Genomic DNA, 11164 nt, shown 5'->3' with positions numbered 1-11164 from the left:
AACATGGACTGCGAGGGTCCTTTTACCCTCAACATCGCCTATCTGACCGCCCAGTACTTCCAGGCCCAGGGGGAGAAGGTCACGGGATCTATTGTCTGCGGTGGCATAGCCACCACTCTTGCCCGTTCCCTTTTCCCTGTCTGGCCTCGTGACTTACCGTACCTAGAGGGAGATAGGTACCTGAGCCTAGCATCTATGCACTCTCAGACCTGGCTTACTTCTAACTACCGGACTTGGAAGATAGACGGTTCCTTGTCCGTGGACTTACCTTGCACCACTCTCCCCCGTCTAGCCCCTTTGCCTACTGTCGCACGGGGCGCCCGACTTCCACCACTACCTGACTACCACCTCCAGGTCCGCCCACCTACTACTTTACCCGCCGTTAAGAACCGGCGTAGACTTGAGACCGGAGAGGGGTCCACACCTTCTGGGAGCGGCCAGCCTACCACGGCCACTCCTACACCCATCCCGATCCCTACTCCTACACCTACTTCCGCACCTGCCGACCATACCCAGACACAGACACAGCCGGGCCTACCGGCTAATTTCGTACCTCCACCACCCTTTGAGGCGTCCTCGGTCATGGACCAAGGGCGCCGTGACGGTTTGTTTGTTGAGATTGCAAAGAGACAGGCTCGTATAAAGCGGGACATTGATTTGACTTTGTTCCCTCTATACGAGTATCACATGCGACGACACCGTCCGATCCCAGAGGGTTGGCCACACCCTTCTTTTTACCGGTACCCAGCTGAGGGGTACCTAGAGTCTGCTCAGGAGGAGGAGGAGGAGGAGGACGCGGCGGCAGCGATGGAGAGAGCTCGAGCTAAGCAGAGGGGGAGGAGAGAGCGGGAGGTGGACCCGGACTTCACGGTGACGGTGGAGGACGTGCATGACAGCGACGAGGAGGCTGACGAGTAGCTGCCGGTCTACTCACTTCCCCAGTTTTCTGGCTGGTTTGGGGAAGTTCGCGTTTTGTATGCCCATCTCACTCTTTTATTTTTGTCTCCTATTTATTTTATTATTTTTATTCTTTATTGTTGTATATTCCCGTTCCCCTGTATATATCTGCTGGTGTATGCTGGAGGACAACGAGGGCGTTGTCCATTTTGGTTTGGGGAGGGTATTGCATCCTTTTGAGTCTGCATTTGCATTTGTTTTTCATTTACGTTTATTTATTTCAGCTTGCATTGTTTATTTATTTCATTAAAAATAAAAAAATAAAAAAACAAAAAATTAGAAAAATTTCAAAAATTCAAAAAATTTCACGTTTATTTTTGCATATAGGTCGAGTCGGAACGATTGATTTTCGTGATGATATTGCACTATAACTTGTCATTTTACTTGAGCCTTGCACTTCTGTTGATAATTATTAGCTTTGTAATACGCATAATCTACGAGTTTTTGTTCAAATATAGCTGACTGTTTAGACTTGACCTGATAAATTGGCAACCTACTTTACAATTTCTGAGGTTTAGAGCCCATAACTGGTGACATTCACTACCAGTTCATTAGGAATTGAGAGTAGTACTCCTTGCATAGCATGTTCATCATTTTTGCACTTTTATGACATTCGATTTCTTGTCAAATGCACACATTCGGGTTTGTGGTCGGTGTCACATGCTGGGAGGTGCTTGAAAATTTTCCCTTTTTCTTGTATTTTTCACCCATTTAGCTCCACTTAAGCCAAAATTTGCCTTTTTAACCCATTAGCTACATCCCAAACTGAGCCTGCCTAGTCAAGCTAGTTTAGTATGTCCTTTTGTGGTACATTTTTCCGTCTGCAGTTTGGCCCGTGTGTATATGATTGGAGTTGGTGAAAATAGAGGAAGGAGAAAAAGAAAGAAAGAAAAAAGAATTGAAAAAAAAGGAAAAACATGAAAAAGAAAAGAAGAAAGAAAAAGAAAAAAATTGAAAAAAAAGGTTGTGTTTCACGTAAAAATTAAAAAGAGTTGAAAAAAATTTGATTTGTTTTAGTTAATTCATTTAGACGGTGTTAAAAAAGGGAAGTTTGTGACCGTCTAACTCCTCCATTCTTATTCCATATTTTTGAGGAGAATTTGTATGAGATTAGTGAGCTGTGTGCCAAATGAAGGACACTTGTACTTTATTTTTCAGTCAGTTGAGATTCGGATGGTTTTATATGGTCCTATTAGGAACTAGCTTGACGCTTTTACCTCCATTACCATAACTTGTTTTGCCTTTGCTCACCTGAACCTCACTTTCCCATATCTTTTGTAAGCCCTCGGCTGTGACGGACATTAATGGTTGGAGTGTGTGCATTAGTACTTGAATCGCCTTTCATTTTTGTTGCATGCATGCTATGTAGGTCGTAGTTAGGTGAGTGACTGTTTCTCCTTCTCTCTTTTACATATAACATTCACCCTTTGCTTCATGAGAGAAGAGTGACCACGTGAGAGTCCGATTTTGTTGGTCTTGCAAGGTCGATAGGTTGGCTATATTTCTGAACAGCTTATAACTCGTTTGCGTATTGACTGCTTGGCTATGACTGTTAATTTTTGTTGCAATAAATTGGTTCAAGTAGACAAGTTAAGCTAGCTCTGCGTTTTCATTTCCATTCCATTAGTTGCATTTTAGTTTACTCGAGGACGAGTAAAGGTTCGGTTTGGGGAGATTTGATGCGTGCATTTTGTATAGTCTTTTTAGCCTATTTTAGCACGTATTTAAATGTACTTTCGTACTGTTTATATTGCATTTTGCCCCCGAATTGGCTACTTTGGATCGTTTTGTCCGTTTTGTAGAAATGAATGCGGAAGTAGTGGAATCGTACCATTTTTCGTCCTTTTTGCATGCATTTTGAGGAAACGGGACTTTCCGGAGTGAGTTTGAGCTGATTTGAAGGAAGAATACTCGATCGAGCTGTTTTATTACTCGATCGAGTGATTTCTGTGGCCAAGGTTGTTCGATCGAGTAGTTATATACTCGATCAAGAAGAGCTGGAAAGTAAGGTTACTCGATCGAGTAACATTTATGTTCGATCGAGTAGATTTCTTTGAGTTTTACTCGATCGAGTGGTTTCTGCTGGCGTGGGCTTTAATTAGCCCTTGAACTTGTTTTAGCTTTTGGACTTAGTAGTTTTTCTATTTAAGCATACGTCCACTAGGTCATTAGCATCTTTTTATCTATCTTTTATCATACATTCTATCAATCATTCATTTCACAGTAAAGACTGCGTTCTCTTTTCTTCTTCACTGTAACTTTATTTTCGGGGTTATTTCGCTCGGATTTGCTTGTTCTTTACGCCGGATTCTTGCGATTGTAATCTCTTTCTCCCTTTTTAATATTAATCTTTCATTTGTTCATTTTAATTACTTGTTTTGCTTCATTTAATTTCTGCCCTAATTACCTTTTATGCACTTTTATTATCGTTTTATCATGTTGAATGTTGGTTATTTATTGTTGTTAGTATTGATAGTATTAATAGCGATATGAGTAGCTAAATCTGTTTCATGTCGGGATTAGGGGATCTACGGTAGAAATGTGACGATGTAGTAAACAGGCTAGACGAATCAATTGTGAGATTCTGTCACCATAGCAATATAACTGTATTTACCGACTTAGTTGAGTGCACGCTTGTGAGTAACCTTTTTAATCTAGTTAAATTTAATCCTGGATCGGAAAATTGGACTAAATAGACCTGCTATGAACAGTAGACTACCCTGACGAGGACGGAAGTTAAGTTAGTGGAAGTTTAGGATAGAAAGTGGAACGGAAGGACTTTTCCATATCTGTCTCACAGTAATTTATCTAAGTTGTTTACAGTTGAGTCACTGGACTACCGTAGTGAACCAAAATCCTAACATGTCCCCTCTTTATTGATAGTTTATCACCCTTTTTCTGCCTTAATTGCTCTTTCTTTATTTCTCTTCCTTTTGCATTCTTAGTTTAGAAATCAAATTATAAACACCCTTCATTTGTGACCAAACAGACGGACTCTTACAGATATCTTGCCTCCCTGAGGAGATCGACCTGACTTTCCTAGCTATATAGTTAGTTTAGTTAGTTATTTTTGATAGGTATACGACACCCCTGTCAATTAAAAATTACGAAAATTCAAAGAGCTCAAAGATACATCTTAAAACAAGATTAAACTTCCCCTAATTTTCAGTTTTATTACTTCTCTATTCGGATATCATCTTATTTTTTTGATTAATTAAAGGTATTTATTTTAATTTTTCCATTCTAATTTTCATATTCTTCTATTATAATTTTGGTGTTAAATATACATGCATGTATATTTCGAAATACATCTTGGCTTAAGAACGCTTTTTAGTGTATAAAAACATAATTATTTAAGTTATTATTATAGTCTCATCCACCTTAATCTAATTAAAGTCCTTAATCTAATTAAAGGTATTGGTTAATTTACCTTATAAATTTAATTTTTTTGATTTTTAGTTTTAGTGAAAAGGAGAGGAGAAGCAGAGAATCTTGAGAGGATTTTATTGCTGCCATATTGTCAAGTCTTTTGAAGTATGTTATTCTTAATGTAAATTTAGAATTTAGTTTCAAATATGAGAGGATTGTAAGTTTAATGTAAATTTAGTATTGCAAATTTATAATGAGTTGTTTATTATGAGTTGAAATATCTTATATTAATGTCAATATTCCAGAAGAAATTTGCATTTCCGCCATTAATGAGTTATTTGTCAAGGGCTGAAATAGATTCTCACTGCAATACAAATATGTAGATCTGTGACTTTTGTTTTATTGATAAAATGGCGACTGAAGTAAATTTATTAGAGACTATATCTAGTCAGCAATTTGGCAACTATTTTGTCTTTTTGTCGCCATTTTGGCTACTACTGTCAGTCGTTATTTTGCCTATTTGGCCACGACTTTGTGGTCGCCAATTTTGGCGATTGATATCAGTCGCCCGAACCTAAAAAGGCGACTAAACATTGCAACCCAGACCTAGCGACTGAATTTAGTCGCCAGTTTCACTTTCGCGACTGAAATTAGTCCCCAATTTTAGTCGCCCCAGTTGTGATTTATTGTACTGCCTAATGCTCTAATCCGATGGTTGGGTGCCATAGGCCTTGAAGTGTCCCACGGTGCATCCTTCCCCGGACCAAAAGCTAGGATGATGGGTGGATCTCACACCTTGATTGTAAGCCATCTCAAGCATGTCCCTTAGCACTAGGTCGGTGTTCACCCTAGAGATAAGGTCCGACATATGGTAGTGGTGGTCATAGGTTGGCAGGGGTTGGGTATATCCTCCAGTATGTGATGGTATATGCATAGAATGCCTAGGAGGTTCACGAGGTGGTGAAGGCATGGGCATGTATGAGGATGACGGGGCATTCATCGAATGCTTAGGAGGGTCATGGAGTAGTGTCGGTGTGGGAGCGCGTTCTACCTCCTCATCGCCAAGGGTATAGGTAAGTTCAATCAGAATGAGATAGGTTTGGGCCGGAGGGTGAGGTGGTGTCATCTCGGGTAGGTGAGTGGTCTCGGGCAATCTCCCTGGCGCGGGAAGTTTCATGTACAATTCCACATTCACTTTCCACGAGTAGGCATTATTGTCTTTTCTATCGGGAAGCCAAAACATGCTCTTCGTATAAGGGATGTCAAAATACGGCACTCCAACACTCATTGGCCTATCAATCTCCCCCGGTTCAAAACCCAAAAGGTTCTTTGCCAACCTAGCTAGTAGAGCACCGCAATCAAAGGAGCACTTGTCGGATTTGGTCATTGATAGGATGTCGCAACCTAGCAAAGATAAATACCCTAGACACAAATGAATGTAGTAGTAGGGGTCGAACAGAAGGAGATGGGAGTTGTTAATTAGTTGTTATGGGGTGAATTCTATCAAGGTCGGTTATCGTATGATTGCTTGATTTGGTTAGTAAATTTTTGATAAAACAATAATAAAGGTATAGTCTAGGGAGGTCGGGTCACACATGCAAATTATGTAAATACTCAAGTTAAACATAGGAGTTGATAAAATTGTTAATTGTTTAGGCTTAAAGACAACCACCTCTCGGCCTTATTGTCCACCATAGGTCGGGTCCTAGAGAACTCTCGTTATGACTAGGTCGTCCTACTAACACATGTTTAGTCTAATTCAATTTCGTGCCTGTCGACTTATAAAAGTGAATTAACAAATTTAATCTAAGATAGTGATCATTTATCAAAGATTAGCAAATAAACCAAGAATGTGATAGAAACTATTAAACCATATTATATCATCCTAATTCAATAATTTTCAAAAACTATTTATGCATGGCTTTTCTTATTCCCTAAACAAAGTAAATTACTCTTGCATAATGTAAATTAAACTAATGACAAATGATAAAGTGATCATAATAACTAATTGATAATGGAAATGACAAGGGAGATAACAGAACAATACAAGAAATAGAATTACCTTAATAGTTAGAAATGGAACTTGGAATTGAAGAACATGTGCTTGAATGAAAATTGTAGTACAATATTGAAATGCTAATGGAAATGTAAATAACATAAAAGAAATCTAACCTACATTCTATTCTAAAACTAAGACTAAAGCATATATGAAAGTGTGTGGAAAAGAGGTGTGTGAAGTACGTAGGAAGTGTATTTTAGATCCCGGATCAACACCCTTTATATAGGACAAAAGGGAGTAACGGAAACGAGCAAGAAAAGGCTAACCCCGATCGGGGACACCCCACCCCAATCGGGGTCGTGTGTTTTTTGGTTATTTCTCTTAATTCCTCATTAATTAACACCAAGTATCCTATGCTCCGTCATTAAGCTCCTTAATCACCCGAGTTAAGAGTATCATTTGGCATCCTAAGAGCATTTCTAAGCTTGACTCTTGGTCTTGCTTGACTTGGACTTTTCTTTTGGGCAATTTCATTTCTTGACTTGTTCATCAACCCAAGCTCCATACTTCTTACTTGGGCTTGGAAATTACCAAAACACTCTTCCACGTTCATGCTTCGTCTTTAGCCTCGTGAACTCGTGTGCTTGCTATTTTGACGGGAAGAAGCTACTAAAATCTTAATTTCCTATAAACCACATTGAAAACAAGCAAACATAACTAGAACACGGTTTTATCTCACAAACACATTAATAGAAATACAATAATCAATAAACCGAGCTAAAATATGGGGTTAAAGTATATATAAAATGGACTTATCAGTCATCCTCTCAAAGGCTAGACTCACCATGGCCACCGGGCTAAAATAGAAGCGTTATTCATAGTATGGGTACACTTATTACTACCCATTTTCAAGATTCCAAGAGTCTTAACCAGAAAATTTCTCATCGTAAGGCTACACAAGACATCATAGTGAATAATTTGACACTTACATGAAACGACTAAACCATGTTAAGCATAAAACCAAAATTTTTACATTTTATATTACCATTTTCGAAAATATCTACCCCTTTTTAGGAGGGAAATTTTTTTTTTCAAACCATTTCATAGCAACACTCACAAGATATAACTTAATGACATAAATTAACCATGTTTAAGATACAAATCAAATCTTGGTTAAGTATACTACATGTCTCGAAATTTTGGGGTGAAATTTGAATATGAAATTTTTGTTTTAAAGAAAATGCACCATATTATTAACAAAGGTAGTAGTCTTATAAGACAAATAAGCTAAGTTTTACAAATGAAAATCAAAATTTGGGCATGAATTCCCTATATTTCAAAAATTTTAAACGAAATTTTAAGATGAAATTTTCACATATAAAACAAGACCCAACATTAACAACAAAGGTTAGGCCTTTGTTGTTCAATTAAACACAACAACAAACACAAAAACAAATTATGACTCAATAATATGCATTTTCGAGTTCATGACATATGAGTCAAATTCCAACATAAAAGCGTGATGTTTAACAACAATAATGATGTAGAATGCTAATTACTACCATGAATGAAATAAAAACATGCATATAATTCATGAAACTTGAACAAAATAGTGTAGATCTAGAAAAAATCAAATTGGGGAAAAAACTAGAGAAAGGAAAAACTACTTACATTGCTAAATAAGAAGGATTAGTGGAGAGTAATGAGGTAAGAATCTTGAATCTAACAACAAAATGATGAAAATGGAGTTTGGGAATTATTTTTAGAGGATGTGTGATGTTGGGGATATGAGGGTTGAGGTGATAAGCAGGAGATAAGAGATGAGTAAAAGGGACTCAACCCGTGTAACATACAGCCCGTGTAAGCACTTGGTTGATTGCCGAGTCCACTCGGTTGACTGAACTTTCACTTGGTCGAGTGTCCAAATTTCTAGAAATTTTCTAGATTCTTGAAATTGGTTCACTTGGTCGAGTGCCAAGGTCCACTCGGTCGAGTGCACTGTACTCGGCCTAGTGTTGACTTACACTCATTAGTGTGGCTATTTATGGCTTGTAATTTCCGATTAAATTGGAACGACGATGTCCCTACAACATAAAGAGAAGGTTCAGGAGTGCATTGACTATCGGCGAGTCACCCCGAGTTAGTTCACACATCATCCTACTTATCGTCTTGGATACACTACCTTGGTCGATGAATTTACGTTAAGTTCATCTTTAACCCGAACCTGTTGCGGCTACGGTCGCAAATAATTTCATTGAGATCAACCAAATTTTTGAAGTGTAATAACTATTTATTACCCCACTTACCCAATGTCAAATGAAGTACCCCGAAAAATCGTTTTGTACCTCTTATGAAATTGAGATTCATGGGTTCCTATTATTTGGTAAGGCTAAGTCTCAATCTTAATAACGTGAGAGGTCGATTCAATTTATTATCTATCAAATTTAAGTGAACTAAATTTTCAAACTAACGATAATTATAATTGACACAGTCGAATACTCGATATGATATGCATGTGTTGTTTATGGCGATTTGGTAATGCATGCATCATATAATGAAAAATGCATAAGCAATAAATAAATTTCCTAGTATGGCCTTCCTAAAATAGAAAAATTAATAATCTATTTACAATTTCGGAAACCAACTCAATTGGTCCCTTGAATCTTCAAGTGGCACGCTTCCCAAGGTAACACCGTCTTGATCGGAACACCTTTCCGATTGGCACCGTCTTGAAGGAATTCCGGAATTACAAATAATAATAAAATACATAGGTATTCCTATTATACATTTGTAAAAATGAATCTAGTAAAAATAAAAGTGATACGATATCACATAAAATCACAACCGAATCGGTAATCACTTACAATATGGGTAATACCGATTAAAACTAAGGTCATACTAAGATAAAATTACATATTTCAAAATTACATAAATAAAATTATGACATTCATCAATAAAAATGCAGCATTACTATATGTGTCTAACATGCCAAATTAATGTGTCAAATCGCCCTACTTAAATATTATATCGTATTCGGTTTTATGAAAATGCGTGATAATAACTTAATAAAATCACAAATCAATACTTAAATCAAATTTAAGCTCAAATTAGTTACCCTAACTCTCTTAGGACTCTAAAATTAGTCCTTACTCAAATTTTGACAATAATTCAACTTGGTTTTCTATTATTGCTTTTTAAACTTCTCTTAATCATAACAATTATGAAATAATTCCCAATAAATCATAAAAATTTGAAAAATTTCGAAATCACAATTTTGTGAATATTGGAATATTATCATTATTCCAAAAACTCAATAAAATTCTGTCCACAAAGTATTTATAATTTATTTTATTAATAAATCGCATAAAATATAACTTTTACCATTTAATTCCAAATTAAACATAAAACATAACTTTTACCATGTGGGGCTGAAGTGGTCAATTGATGAAGATATTGTGGATGTTAGTGACAAGCAAAGAGTTGTGTCTAAGGAGGTAGATCCTACTACCAATAAACTTTCAAAGAAGAAGAATGAAGAGAAGACTAAGGAAAAAGAGCCTATTGTGATTACACTTCCATTCCCAAGTTGCCAAGCTAAGCCTAAGTTTGATGAGCAACTTGGAAAGTTCATGGAAATTGTGAAGAACTTAGAAGTCTCAATCCCATTCACGGAATTGATCAATCATGTTCCGGCTTACGCAAAGTACATGAAGGATATTCTTACCAAGAAGAAATCCATCCGAAAGTTGGAAACTATTACCTTTACCAACGTGAGTAGTGCTATTCTTCAAGGGAGTTCGCCTTCAAAACTCAAAGATCCGGGAAGTTTTTCTATTCCATGTACCATTGGCGACACTACAATCAACAAAGCATTATGTTATCTTAGAGCAAGTGTAAATGTCAAGCCATACTCGGTATGTAAGAGGCTAGGAATGGGAGAGCTCAAATGCACCAACATTACTCTTCAAATGGCGGATCGGTCAACAAAGATACCTCTAGGGGTATGGGAGGATGTGCCCATAAGAATTGGCAAATTCTTCATCCCAGTAGACTTTGTCATTGTAGACATGGAGGGGGATTCCAACATTCATATCATCTTAGGAAGACCTTTCTTGCATACCGCGGGAGCGGTAATCGATGTGAAACATGGAGAGCTCATACTTGAAGTAGGGGACAAGACAATTACTATCAATCTTGATAAAACAATGAGAGCTTCCCGACTACATGAGCCATGCTTAATGGTCGATCACTATAGCCGAGAAAATGATACAGAGAAGTTAGAATCTCTATGCAAAGACAAGCCATGGGTAAAGAAACATCACCCATATGGAAGGAGAAAGAGGATGACCTTCAAGTAGCTCTATTCGGAGAGCATGGAATTTTCAACAACAATAATGAGAGCTTGAATAGCTCACCCATCATGAAAAGTAATGAAGAAGACCTCAATGGCCATGATAACAAGAAAGGAGAGTTGCTCTTGTCAACTCATGACATCATCGGGGAACAAGCTAATGAAGTTTGTGGTCTATGGGACGATGAATTTGAAGGATTGGTCAATCCTTATATTGAAAATGCTATGACCTTGGACCAAGCCTTTGTTGATCCTTGTCATCACTTTGACTCGGACTACAATAATGAAGAAAAAAATGTACAAAGATCTATGGAAGATCTTTATCATGAAAATGAGCAAGCCTTCGACTACTTCTACAAGGTGTTGAGCAACATCAACAACACCTTGGCTTTGCCCCCTTGACATCTCATCTAAAAAGGAGAGTTTGGTGGAGTCCTCCCTAAACCACCATTTGTAAATATTCTAACCCCTTAACTAGCATTTCATTT

This window comes from Silene latifolia, chromosome 1, assembly GCF_048544455.1.
Source record: "Silene latifolia isolate original U9 population chromosome 1, ASM4854445v1, whole genome shotgun sequence".
Lineage (NCBI taxonomy): Eukaryota > Viridiplantae > Streptophyta > Magnoliopsida > Caryophyllales > Caryophyllaceae > Silene > Silene latifolia.
This window is presented reverse-complemented; position numbering follows the sequence as displayed.